Below are 14,989 nucleotides of genomic sequence, written 5' to 3' on the forward strand. Positions count from 1 at the left end.
AGGAAGGTAGAAAGAGAGGAGGAAACAAACTACAAAACATTCAGAAAAAAATTAACAAAACAGCAATGGTAAGTACTTACCCATCAATAATTATTTTAAATGTAAAGGGATTAAATTCTCCAACTAAAAGACAGAATGGTTGAAGGCTTAAAAAAACAAGATCTCCATCCTGGCTAACACGGTGAAACCCCGTCTCTACTAAAAATACAAAAAATTAGCCGGGCGTGGTGGCAGGTGCCTGTAGTCCCAGCTACTTGGGAGGCTGAGGCGGGAGAATGGCGTGAACCCGGGAGGTTTAGCTTGCAGTGAGCCGAGATCGCACCACTGCACTCCAGCCTGGGTGACAGAGCGAGACTCTGTCTCAAAAAAAAAAAAAAAAAAAAAAAACAACAAGATCTATCTATATGCTGCCTACAAGGAACTTTAGCTTTAAGCACACATACAGGCTGAAAGTGAAGAAATGGGAAAAGATATTCCAAGCAAATGGTAACTAAAAGAGAACAGAGGTAGCTATTCTTACGTCAGACAAAATAGACTTTCAGTCAAAAACTATCACAAGAGACAAAGGTCATTATGTAATAATAAAGGAGTCAATTCATCAAAAGGATATAACAACTGTAAAAATATATGCACCCAACATATGGACCAGAACATCTAAATATTAATAAACAAAGCACGTATTAACAGAAGTGAAAGGAGAAACAGCAATGCAATACAGTCATGAACTGCATAATAATGTTTTAGTCAACAACAGACTACATATACAACAGTGGTCCCATAAGATTATAATGGAGCTGAAGAATTCCTATAGCCTAATGATGTTGTAGACATTGTAATACATTACTAAGGTGTTTGTGGTGATGCTGGTATAAAAAAACCTAATGTATTGCCAGTCATATAAAAGTATAGCACATACAATTATATTCAGTAAATAATACTTGATAATGATAATAAAAACTATGTTACTGGTTTATGTATCTACTATATTATACTTTTATCATTGTTTTTAGAGTGTACTCCTTCTCCTTGTAAAAAAAATGGTAACTGTAAAACAGCCTCAAGCAGGTCTTCCTGTAGTCTTTTTTGATGTAGGTGTTTACTGCTATGAACTTCCCTTTTAGAAAGGCTTCTGCTGCATCCCTTAAGTTTTGGTATGTTGTGTTTCCATTTTTCTTTACAATTTTTAAAAATTTTCATTTTGATTTCTCCATTGACCCACTGGTTGTTCAGGAGTATGTTGTTTAATTTCCACATATTTGTGAGTTTTTCAATTTTCTTCCTGTTAGTGATTCTAGGTTCATACCATTGTGGCTGAAAATATTTGATATGATTTCAATCTTCTTGAATTTGTTAAAACTTGTTTTGTGCCCTAACACATGATCCCTCCTGGAAAATGTTCCATGTGCTCTTCAAAAGAATGTATTTTCTGCTGTCAGCTGGAATGTTATTTATATATCTGGTAGGTCCATTTGGTCTGTAGTATTAGACCCTCATTTCAGACCATAAACAAAAACCAACTCAAATGGACTAAAGACGTAAATGTAAGACCTGTAAGATTACCAGAAGAAAACACAGGGAAAAGCTTTTTTACATTGGTCTGGGCAATGAGTTTTTTGGATATGATGCTCAAAGCACACACAACAAAAGCAAAAATGAACAAATAGCTTTGCATCAAACTAAAAGGCTATATACTATGGATTATTATTTGGCTTTTAAAAAGAAGAAATTCCTGTCATTTGAAACAACATGAATGAACCTAGAGGGTATTATACTCAGTGAAATAAGCCTAGCATAGAAATACAAATACTCCATCTCACTTATATATGGAATATTTTCAAACTCAGAAGCAGAGAGTAGAATGGTGGCTGTAAGGGACTGAGTGAGATCAGGGGATGGGGAAATGGGGAGATGTTGTTTACAGGATTCTAAGTTTCAGTTATACAATGAATAAATTATAGAAATCTAATGGACAGCATGGTGACCATAGTTAATAATTCTGCATTGTAAACTTAAAATTTGCTAAGTGAGTAGATCTTAAATGTTCTCAATTTTTTTTTAATATAGTTACCATGTGAGGTGATGGCCACATTTGCAGATAGATGTGTCCATGTGATTAAGTTCTGCTCAATAGGTTATAGCATGAAGTGTTGTGTGTAACTGTGAAGTTTTCTAAACTTCATACTTTTTCTAAAGCTGCTTGCTTTCCACTTGTTTTTTTCCCCTTTTCCCACAAACTAGAATGCGAATGTGGTGGTGGTGGCAATTCAGACTCATCTCTGCAGACATGCAACACCTTAGGGAATGGTAGAACAAGAGAGAAGAAACAAAACAAGGTCCCTGGATGGCAGTGTGAAACAGAGCTGCCCAATATTCAGAACTGCCTGTCAGCTCAGACTGAGCAAGCAAGAGAGAAAAAAAAAAAAAAGACTATTTTCTGCATGCAACATGATAATGCCTACAAATAAATTCATTTTTCTACCTAGAATCCATCTCCAATCTTTTAATGGCATAGTTTTTAAGCTAAGTTTTCCTGAATACCCTTACAAATGTGTGTGAATTAGCAAAAGGTATGCCACTACTGAAAAGAATCACGTAAACAGAAAAAACAGATAAACTTAGCATATATGGGAAATTGTGGCAGCATGTTAAAAATGAAAAGGAATACATCTTTTCCTTTGAACCTTATACCCTCCTGTTTTATAACTATTTATTTATAAAAGATTTATTCAGAATAATAACATACTGGATTTACAATTAGATATGAAATAAAACTTTCTGTGGGAAATGTTAACAGAAAGCTGAAGGGAAATAAACTTATATTCTTGCCTTTTTGCTTCATCCCCAAAAGTAAAGTATTATAAATCTATTACCAAGCAGAAATCTCTCCTATTAATAACATGAGATAAGTTGATTCTTGGGACCACTATATAAATAACCATTTCATTTTCCCAAAAGTCAAATGATAATTTTTCACTCATACACTACCAGTGACAACACTTTCTTTATCCTTTTCCCAGAGCTGAAAAAAATATTACTGGAAGTATAAACATAAAAGCTGATGCCGAACAGAAAAAAAAAAAAGACTTTGCTTGCTGAACTTTAATAAATCTTAAAGCAATTAAAAGCAGATTGTAAGGCCTAAGTAAACTTTCTTCATTCCAGGAAAGCAAAAGAGGCATCAAAAAGTCCCCCAAGTCCAAAACTGCCCAGGATTCATTCATACACCTCCTTTCACAATTTTGAAAGTGATAATTATGGATGACCAAAATTACATGACATTTCTTTAGCATACTGCTTAAAGGTACAAACTACACAGCCAGACTGCCTGAATTCAAATTATTTCTATCACTTAATATTTCTGTGTCATTTTGTTACTTAATGTCCCTGTCTCTGTTTCCTGTAAATGAGGAATATTAATAGAATTTTGCTTACAGATGCTGTTATGAGAACTTAATTCTTCAATTATTAATAGAATTTGGCTCAAAACAAGTGCTATTACTCTTGTATTCCTAGATGTAGGTTTCTTCCTGTATGTGCAAGTGTGTTTATGTATGTATCTATCATATATATGCTTTAATTCAAAGCCTCAATTCTTCAAAAGGCTTATGGTCACAATTTCTAGAGACTATGTTATTCATTCAACAACTATTAAGTATCTACTATATTAAAGACACAGTAATAGTCAAGATTAAAATGAAAAGGGTCCTTCCCCATGAGGAGCTTACTGTCAGAATAGCACTGTCCTATAGAAATATGAGATCTACAAATGTGAGCCACAAGTAGAATTTTAAATTTTCTAGTGGTTACATAAATGTAAAATAAAATAGGTGAAATTATTTTAATAATTTATTTAACCAAATATATTCATATTACATCATTGCAATGGGTAATAAATAATTAAAATTATTGATGACAAATTCATTCTTTTTTATGTCTTTGAAATTCAGCATGTGTTTTACACTTATGGCATATCTCAATGCAGATGCTACCGGAAAAACTCTGATCTACCCAATTCTTCCCTTCTTCACCTACTGGCACATGACAAAAGTGGTGAGCTGTCCTGTCCAATACAGTATCCACTCATCACATGTGGCTACTTACATTTAACTTATATTAAATAAAATTAAAACTTCAGTTCTTTGTGATCTAAGATAAGTTGTCATCTCTTTAAAATACCTTGTTATAAGATGTTTTGTGTAAGCCTCATGGTGACCACAATGCAAAAAACCTGTAATAGATTCACCAAAAATAAAAAGCAATGAATTAAAACATTCTACCAAAGAAAATAACCACAAAGGTAGACAGTAAAAAAGGAAGAGAGGAATTACAAAACAAGCAACAAAATGGTAGTACTAAGTCACTATATATTAATAATAACACTGAATGTAAATGAACTCAATTCTCCAATTAAAAGGCAAAGACTGGCTGAACAGATAAAGAAACAAGATTCAACTTTATGCCGCCTACAAGAAACTTAGCACCTATAAAGAAACACAAAGACAGAAAGTGGAAGGGTGGAAAAGATATTTCATACAACTGGAAACCAAAATAGAACAAGAATAGCTATACTTACATCAGATACAATAAACTACAAATCAAAGACTATAAAAAGAGACAAGGTCACTATATAATGAGAAAGGTCATTTTAGCAAAAGTATATAGCAATTATAAATATTTATATACAACAGTGGAGCTCTGACGTATATATGCAAACATTAATAGATCTAGAGGGAAAGATGGACTGCAATACAATAATAGGAGGGAGCCAGGTGTGATGGCTTATGCCTGCAATCTCAGCATGTTGGGAGGCCAGGACAAGAGGATTGCTTGAAACCAGGAGTTCAAGACCAGCCTGGGCAACATAACAAGGCCCTGTCTCTACTTAAAAAATTTAAAAATTAGCCATATGTGGTGGCATGCACCTGTAATCCCAGCTACTTGGGAGGCTGAGGCAGGAGGATCACTCGAACCCAGGAGGTTGAAGCTGCAGAGAGCTATGACCATACCACTGTGCTCCAGCCTGAGTGACAGAGTGAAACACTGTCTCTAAAAAGAAAAAATAGTAGGGAACTTTAACACCCTACTCTCAGTAATAGATCATTCAGAGAGAAAACCAACAAAGAAACATCAGGGTTAAACTACACACTAGGTCTAACTAACAGAACATTTCACCTAACACAAGCAGAATACATTCTTCTCATCAGCACATGGAACATTCTCCAGAAGAGACCATATCTTAGGCCACAAAACAACTCTGAACAAATTTAGAAAAGTAGAAATCATATCAAGTATCTTTTCTGACCACAATGTAATAAAACTAAAAATCAATAACAAGAGGAACCTCAGAAACTGCACAAACACATGGAAATTAAACAATATGCTCTGGAATGACCAAAGGATCAATGAAGAAATTAAGAAGAAAAAATTTTAAAATTTCTTGAAATAAATAAAATGGAAATACAACATAACAAAATGTATGGGATACAACAAAAGCAGTATTAAGAGGGAAGTTTATAGCAATAAACATCTATATCCAAAAAGTAGAAAGACTTCAAATAAACAACCTAATGATACATCTTAAGGGACTAGAAAAGCAAAAAGAAATCAAACCCAAAATTACTATAAGGAAACAAATAATAATGATTAGAGCAGAAATAAATGAAATTGAAACTTAAAAAACAATACAGAAGATCAATGAAACAAAAAGTTGGTTTTGTAAAAGATAAACAAAATTGACAAATCTTTAACTAGACTAAGAAAAAATAGACCCAAATAAAATCAGAAATGAAAAGCTGTAACAACTCAGACCACAGAAATAGAATCATTAGAGACTATTACAAACAACTATATGCCAACAAATTGAAAAACCTACAAGAAATGAGTAAATTCTTGCACATATAAAACCTACCAATATTGACCCATGAAGAAACAGAAAACCTCAACAAACCAATAACAAGTAACACAATTGAAGCTGTAATCAAAAGTCTTCCATCAAAGAAAAGTGTGGAACCTTATGGCTCTATTGATGATTCTACCAAACATTTAAGGACAAACAAATATCAATTCTACTCAAAAAATTGAACCGGAGGGAATATATCCAAACTCCTTTTATGAGGCCAGCATTACCCTGATACCAAAAACAGATAAGGACACAACAAAAAAAGAAGACTACAGGCCAATATCACTGATGAACATAGATGCAAAAATCCTCAACAAAATTCTAGCAAACCAAATTCACCAACACATTAAAAAGATCATTCACCATGATTAAGTGGGATTCATCCCAGGGATGCAAAGATGGTTCAATGTATGCAAATCAATAAATGCGATAATTAACAGAACCAATACAAAAACCCTATGATTATTTCAACAGATAAAATAAGCATTTGATAAAATTCAACATCCCTTTATGATAAAATCCTCATCACAAAGGGTATAAAAGGAACATATCTCAAAATAATAAAGGCCATATATGACAAACTCCCAGCTAACACTGCACTCAAAGGGGAAATATTGAAGATCTTTCCTCTAAGATCTGAAACAAGACAAGGATATCCATTTTCACCACTTGTATACCACTTAATCTTGGAAGTCTTGGCCAAAGCAATTAGGCAAGAGAAATAAAGGACACACATTCAAGTTGGAAAAGAAGTCAAATTAGTCTTGTTTGCAGACAACATGATCTTATACTCAGAAAAACCTAAAGATTCCACCAAAAAAACTATTAGAACAGATAAACAAATTCAGTAAAATTGCAAAATACAAACTCAACATACAAAAATCAGTAGCCTTTATACACACCAACAGCAAACAAAGTGAAAAAGAAATCAAGAAAGCAATCCCATCTACAATAGCTACAATGAATATAAAATCCTGGGAATCAACCAAAGAACTGAAAGATCTCTATGTTGAAAACTATGTAACACTGATGAAAGATACTGAAGAGGATGCCAAAAAAAATTGAAAGATATTCCATGTTTATTGATTAGAAGAATTAATATTGTTACTATGTCCATACTACCCTAAGCAATCTATAGATTCAATGCTATTTCTAACAAAATACCAGTAACACTCTTCACAAAAATAGAAAAAAAAACTTAACATTTACATGGAATCACAAAAGACCCCAAATAGCCAAAGGAATGCTGGGCAAAAAGAATGAAGCTGGAAGGGTCACACTACCTGACTTCAAACTTTACTACAAAGCTATAGTAACCAAATCAGCATGGTACTGGTATAAAAACAGACACATAGACCAATGGAACAGAATAAAGAACACAGATATAAATACATGCATTTACAGCCAACTCATCTTTGACAAAGGTACCAAGAACATACAATGGGGAAAAGACAGTATTTTCAGTAGATGCTGCTGGGGAAACTGGATTAACCATATGCAGAAGAATGAAACTATACCACTATCTCTCACCAAACACAAAAATCAAAGCAAAATGGATAAAATACTTAAATCTAAGACCTCAAACAACTGAAGAAAAACTACTAGAAGAAAACACTGGGGAGATGCTCCAGGACACTGATCTGGGCCAACATTTTCTGTGTAGGATGTCGAAAGCACAGGCCACACAGCAAAAATAGACAAATGGGATTATATCAAGCTAAAAGCTCTGGACAGCAAAGGAAACAACCACAAAGCAAAGAGACAACCCACAGAATGAGAGAAAATCTTTGCAAATTATCCATATGACAAGGGATTAATAATCAGAATATTTATGGAGCGCAAACAACACAACAGCAAAAAGCCAAAGAATCTGATTTAAAAATGGGCAAAAGATCTAAACAGACATTCCTGAAAATAAAACATACAAATGGCCAACAGGTAAGTGAGCAAATGCTCCTTGTTAGTAATCATCAGAAAAATGCAAATAAAAACCACAATGAGATACCATCTCACCCTAGTTAAAATGGCTTTTATCAAAAAGACAGACAATAACAATGCTGGTGAGGATGGAAACAAAGGGGAACCTTTATACATTGTTGGTGGGAATGTAAATAAGTACAATCACTACACAGAATAGTATAGAAGTTCCTGAAGAAATAAAAAATAGAACTACCATATGATCAAGCAATTCCACTACTGGGTATATATCCAAATGAACGTAAACCAATATATCAAAGATATATCCGCACTCTCATGTTTATTGCAGCACTATTTACAACTGCCAAGATATAAATCAACCTAAGTGCTCATTAACAGATGAATGGATAAAGAAAATGTAGTATGTATACACAATGGAATAATGTTAAGCTACAAAAAAGAAGGAAATCCTGTCATTTGTAGCAATGTGGATGAAACGGGAGGTAATTATGTCAAGAAATAATCCAAGCAGTAAAAGAAAAATATTGCTTGTTCTCACTCATATGTGGGAGCCAAAAAAGTGGATCTCATAAAGATACAGTAGATTGGTGGTTAACAGAGGCCAGGAAGTATATGGGCAAGGAAGAGATGAAGAGGAGTTGATTAATAGGCACAAATATATGGTTTGATAGAAGAAATAAGACCTACTCTTTGATAGATCAGTAGGGTGACTATAACTTAATCTATTGTACATTTTGAAATAGCTAGCATAACTTGAATGTTTATAGCATAAAGAAAAGACAAATATTTAAGGTGATGAATATCCCAAGAACACTGATTTGATCTCTGTACGTTATAGGAATATATTTTCACATGTACCCCCAAACTATGTACCTCTATTATATATCCATAAAAGAGAAAAGGAGAGAGAAGAATTCTGCTCTATTCTATACAGTATTAATGTGAGAGTATTAATGTCAAGCCTTAATATGTTAATTTAAGGTACCAATATCTCCCTGATTGACATCCCCAATTCCAGGTACTCTACCAATTCCTCTCAATCCTCTAAAGTGGGTTAAAAGAAACTCTCACCAACTACCATCTCTCCCCCGCCTTCACAGCAAAATTTATTGTAAAATTTGCCTCTATTGCTTATCTCTACTTCCTCATTTTAATCCATCACAAACAGGCTTTCAGCCTCATCACTTCAATGAAACAGCTCTCCTAAAGGTCATCAAAGATCCCTATTCTTAAAAAAGTCAATGATCAAACTTCTCTGACCTTACTTTTTTAAAAATTACTCTTATCTTTTGATCCAATTGACTTCTCCCCACCTAAAACACTATTCTCCAAGTTATATCACAGGTTTCTACCTCACTGGTTGCACCCTCTCAGTATCTTTCTCCTAAATGAGATTTCTAAAATCTAGTGTGCCACAGGGCTCTATTCTTGGCCCTCTTCTCTTTCCAATTTATCCTCTCTTTCCTGGGTGATCTCATCTAGATCCAAAGTTTCAAATGGTTGATGACTCTCAGACTGAAACCTCTAGTCTAGACCTCTCTTCTGAGGTTTAGATTTCTGGAGACAACCACTACTCTACATCTCCAATGGGATATTTAATACACACTTCAAACTTATCCCTTGGTATTATCTGGGACCACTAGACTGGAGATGTGTTTTTTAAATTTGTTTCTGGGCAGTTCTATTTGTAAGGATTGATATTTCATGAGTTTATTCTTTCTTAGAGGTATTCAAGAGCAAACAGAACTCTTACTTGTTTTTAAAACACACTCATTTTGTCTTGCAATTACCATATGGGTCCATTGGACTCTTTCATAAATCTAAGATATATTACAGGGCCTCAGTGATCTTATTCTTCCTATATCTTAAATCTTTCGGTAATCCATCATCCTGAAAATTATTTCATCATTATTTATCAGTTATTCCCAACTATATTTTTAAAAATCTAAAATTGTAAGAATAATAGAATTGCCTAAAAGGATGCTGTACTACTATACCCTCCTTCAGTTTTCTTATTGCATTACTCAAAGTATTGCCTCATCTTTTGTTTTTCACCTTTTATTTTAGGTTTGGGGGTAGAAGTGAAGGTTTGTTACATAGGTAAACATGTGTCAAGGGGGTCTGTTGTACATATTATCTCATCACCCAGGTATTAAGCCCAGTTCCCAATAGTTATATTTTCTGTGCCTCTTGCTCCTTTCACCCTCCCCGTCAAGTAGCCCCCAGTGTCTGTTGTTTTCTTCGTTTGTAGGTTCTTATCATTTAGCTCCCACTTGTAAGTGTGAACATGCAGTATTTGGTTTTCTGTTCCTGCATTAGTTTGTTAAGGATAATAGCCTCCAGCTCCATCCATGTTCTCACAAAAGACAGGATTTCGTTCTTTTATGGCTGCATAGTATTCCATGGTATTTAGGTGCCACATTTTCTTTATCCAATCTGTCACTGAGGGCATTTAGGTTGATTCCACATCTTTGCTATTGTGAAGAGTGCTGCAATAAACATTCGCATGGATGTGTCTTTACAGTAGAATGATTTATATTGGTCTGGGTATATACCCAGTAATGGGATTGCTGGGTCAAATGGTAGTTCTGCTTTTAGGTCTCTGAGGAATCATCATACAGCTTTCCACAATGCTTGAACTAACTTACACTCCCACCAACAGTGTATAAGTGTTTCCTTTTCTCTGCAATCTCACCAGCACGTTATTTTTTGACTAATGATAACCATTCTGACTGGTATGAGATGGTATCTCACTGTGATTTTAATTTGCATTTCTCTAATGATCAGTGATATTAAGATTTTTTTCACATGCTTGTTGGCCTCATGTATGTCTTCTTTTGGGAAGTGTCTGTTCATGCCCTTTGCCCACTTTTTAAATGGGGTTGTTTTTCTCCCCTAAATTTACTTAAGTTCTTTATAGATGCTGAATATTAGACCTTTGTCAGATGCATAGTTTGTAAATATTTTCTCCCATTCTGTAGATTGGCTGTTTATTCTGTTGATAGTTTCTTTTGCTATGCAGAAGCTCTTAAGTTTAATTAGATCTCACTTGTCAATTTTTGCTTTTGTTGTGATTGCTTTTGGTGTCTTTGTCATAAAATCTTTGCCGGTTCTATGTCCAGGATGGTATTGCCTTGGTTGTCTTCCAGGGTTTTTATAGTTTTGAATTTTACATTTAAGCCTTTGATCCATCTTGAGTTGATTTTTATATATGGTGCAAGGAAGGGATCCAGCTTCAATCTTCTGCATATGGCTAGCCAGTTATCCCAGCACCATTTATTGAATAGGGAGTCTTTTCCCCATTGCTTGTTTTTGTCAGCATTGTTGATGATCAGATGTGTGGCCTGATTTCTAGGCTCTCTCTTCTGTTCCATTGGTCTATGTGCCTGTTTTTGTACCTGTACCATGCTGTTTTGGTGACTGTAACCTTGTAGTATAGTTGGAAGTTGGGTAACATGATGCCTCTAGCACTTGTTCTTTTTGCTTAGGATTCCCTTGGCTATTCAGGCTCTTTTTTGGTTCCGTAAGGGTTTTAAACTAGTTTTTTCTAGTTCTGTGAATAATGCTGTTGGTAGTTTGATAGAAATAGCATTGAATCTGTACATTGCTTTAGGCAATATAGCCATTTTAATGATATGGGTTCTTCCTATCCATGAGCATGGAATGCTTTTCCATTTGTTTATGTCTTCTCTGATTTATTTGAGGAGTGTTTTGTAATTTTCATTGTAGAGATCTTTCACCTCCCTGGCTAGCTGTATTCCCAGGTATTTTATTCTTTTTGTGGCAACTGGGAATTCGATTGCCTTTCTGATTTAGCTCTCAGTTTGGCTGTTGTTGGTGTATAGGAATGCTAGTATATTTTTGTACATTGATTTTGTATCCTGCAACTTTGCTGAAGCTATGTATCAGCTGGAGGAGTTTTCAAGCTGAGCCTATGGGGTTTTCTTTTTTTTTTTTTGCTTTGAGATGGAGTCTCGCTCTGTCACCCAGGCTGGAGTGCAGTGGCGCAATCTCAGTTTGCTGCAAGCTCTGCCTCCTGGATTCATGCCATTCTCCTGCCTCAGCCTCCCAAGTAGCTGGGACTATAGGCGCCCACCACCACGCCCGGCTAATTTTTTGTATTTTTAGTAGAGATGGGGTTTCACCGTGTTAGCCAGGATGGTCTTGATCTCCTGACTTCATGATCCGCCCACCTCGGCCTCCCAAAGTGCTGGGATTACAGGCGTGAGCCACCGTGCCCAGCTGAGACTATTGGGTTTTCTAGATATACAATCATGTCATCTGCAAACAGAGAAGACTTCCTCTCTTCCTGTCTGGGTGCCCTTTCTTTCTTTCTCTTGCATGACTGCTCTGGTAAGGACTTCCAGTCCTATGTTGAATTGAAGTGGTAAGACAGGACATCCTTGTCTCATGCCGGTTTTCAAGGGTAATGTTTCCAGCTTTTGCCCATTCAGTTCAATGTTGGCTGTGGGTTTGTCATAGATGGCTCTTATTATTTTGAGGTATGTTCCTTCAATACCTAGTTTATTGAGAGTTTTTTACATTAAGGGATGTTGAATTTTATTAAAAGTCTTTTCTGCATCTATTGAGATAATCATGTAGTTTTTGGTCTTTAGTTCTGTTTATGTGATGAATCACAATTACTGATTTGTGTATGTTGAACCAATCTTGCATCCCAGGGATGAAGCCTACTTGATCATGGTGGATTACCTTTTTTATGTGCTGTTGGATTCAGTTTGCAAGTATTCTGTTGAGGATTTGTACATCAATGTTCATCAAGGATACTGGCCTGAAGTTTTCTTTCTCTGTTGTGTCTCTGCCAGATTTTGGTATCAAGATGATGCTGGCCTCATAGAATAAGTTGTGGAGGAGTCCTTTCTCTTCAGTTTTTTGGAATAGTTTCTGTAGGAATGGTGCCAGCTCTTGTTTGTACATCTGGTAGAATCTGGCTGTGAATCCATCAGGTCCCAGGCTTTTTTTGGTTGGTGGTATTGTCTCATCTTTTGAAAAGAAGGCTGGAAATCCCATCTTTGTATTTTTCAGGGTTTCAGTAAACACGGTTGAAAATTCAGAATATTTCATTTTCTACCCATAATGGCAAAGAGAAGAAAACTGACAAAGAAAGATATTTCACAGTTATTAGATGGTGAATGTAAAGAGGCAGGTAGTAGTGAAATCTCAGGTTATGAATCTTCAGATGATGATATCCTAGATAAATTTTCTGAAACTTAAGAAGGAATGAATGTACAATATGATTTTTAAGGACAAGAAGGAACTATGGTACTTTTAGCCAGACAGTCATTCAACAGGAAACTTCATTGTGCAATATGTTACAAGATCCTAGACCATCCCATTTAGTTAAAAGAATATGTGGTAGTATTCATTGATCTTTTTATGATGTTTATGAAGCTAAATTTACTTGATGAAGTTCATAGGTAGACAAATGCTGATGATAAGTATCTATATAAAAAGTGTGGAGAAAAAATAACTGATGTAGAAATAACAAATTTCATTAAATCGATCATTCTCATTAGTTGATAAATCTAAAAAACAAAAATACTTTTCAATTGAAAGTGTTTATCCTTTCTTCAACAAAATCTTAGCCATCAAAGTTTTCAAAAATGCTGCCTTTTGACAATAAAATGCAAAAACCAGAAGTAATGATAAACCCAGAACATAATAAGAGATTCATTTTAAATCTGGAAATCAGTATTTATATAATGTATATGTTACAGGTTTGTATATAGCAATTGATGATTATATTCAAAGGACTTTTTCTGATTTTGAATATGTATGTGTCTTCAAAACCAGGAACTTACAGGAAAAAAAAAATTGGGTTTGCTATGGTTAAATTCTTATTAAAGTTTCTAATAAGGTTGTTTTTCATTATTCCTGTATGTTTATTTATGTTAATTATTTATAAAATAACTTACAAAATGAACAGGCAAAGTGGCTCACACCTGTAATATCTGCACTTTGGGAGGCCAAGGCAGGAAGTTCACTTGAGCCCAGGAGTTCAAGGCTGCAGTGAGCTATAATTGTGCCACTGCATTCCAGCCTAGGCAACATAGTAAGACCTCGTATCCACAAAACAATAAAAAAATTTAAAACTAGCTGGGTGCAGTGGCACACTCCTGTAGTCCTAGCTGCTACCTGGGAGCCTGGGGTGGAAGGATTACTTGAGCCCAAGAGTTCAAGGCTGCAGTGAGCTATGATCATGCCACTGCATTCCAGTCTGGGCAACAGAGTGAGATACTATCTCCAAAAAAATATAAAAGTAAAAAACATAAAAATTGAAAGTAAACAGGGTATAATGGATTCAGATGGCAAATGATAATAATGACTTCCGGGGGATACTGAGAGTTAACACAGCCAAAACAGAGAAAATGCTCTCAACTCATAGCTTCACTTCCAATCTCAAGAGTTGCCCATTTCAGCAAACAGCATTCATTATACACTTTATTATTCAGATCAAAAAATTAGGGCCATCCTTGACTCTTTCTTTCATACCACTCCAATCCATCAGTCAAATTCTACTTGCTGCCCTGAATCTCCATTGCACCCACCTGGACCCAAGCCACCAGCACAAGCAACGATGTCCTACCTGGTCTTTCTACTTCCACTTTTGTTTTCTTCTTGTCTGTCTTCCACACAGATCATAAACATCTCACTTTGAAAAACAAACAAACAAACAATCTAAAGGTTTTCCATCACATTTCCAAAAATCCAAACTCCTTCTTATGGCCCACAAGTTCCTAAGTGACCTGGTTTTTGGCTACTTCTCCAGCATTACCTCTTCTTACTCTCCCACTTAGTTCACTGTTCTTCAGCCACATTGGCCTCCTTTCTGTCCCTGAATTTATTGTCACCACATAGTTCTTTATGCTGGGAAATGCTCTTAGAACAGGTGCCCTCATGGCTTCCTCTTCCTCATCCTTCATGACTCAATTCAAATGTCACCTTTTCAGCAAAGACTTCTTTGACTCCATCTAAAAAGCTCTTGCCATACAGTATGCCATTCATAATTGGTCAATACCTATTTTATCTTCTCTATATTTATCAGTATTATCTTATTTATAATTAAATTTATCTTATTTATACACAGCTTATTATCTATCTATCCCCTCTGCAATGTAATCCTCTTAAGAACAG

This window comes from Pan paniscus, chromosome 1, assembly GCF_029289425.2.
Source record: "Pan paniscus chromosome 1, NHGRI_mPanPan1-v2.0_pri, whole genome shotgun sequence".
Lineage (NCBI taxonomy): Eukaryota > Metazoa > Chordata > Mammalia > Primates > Hominidae > Pan > Pan paniscus.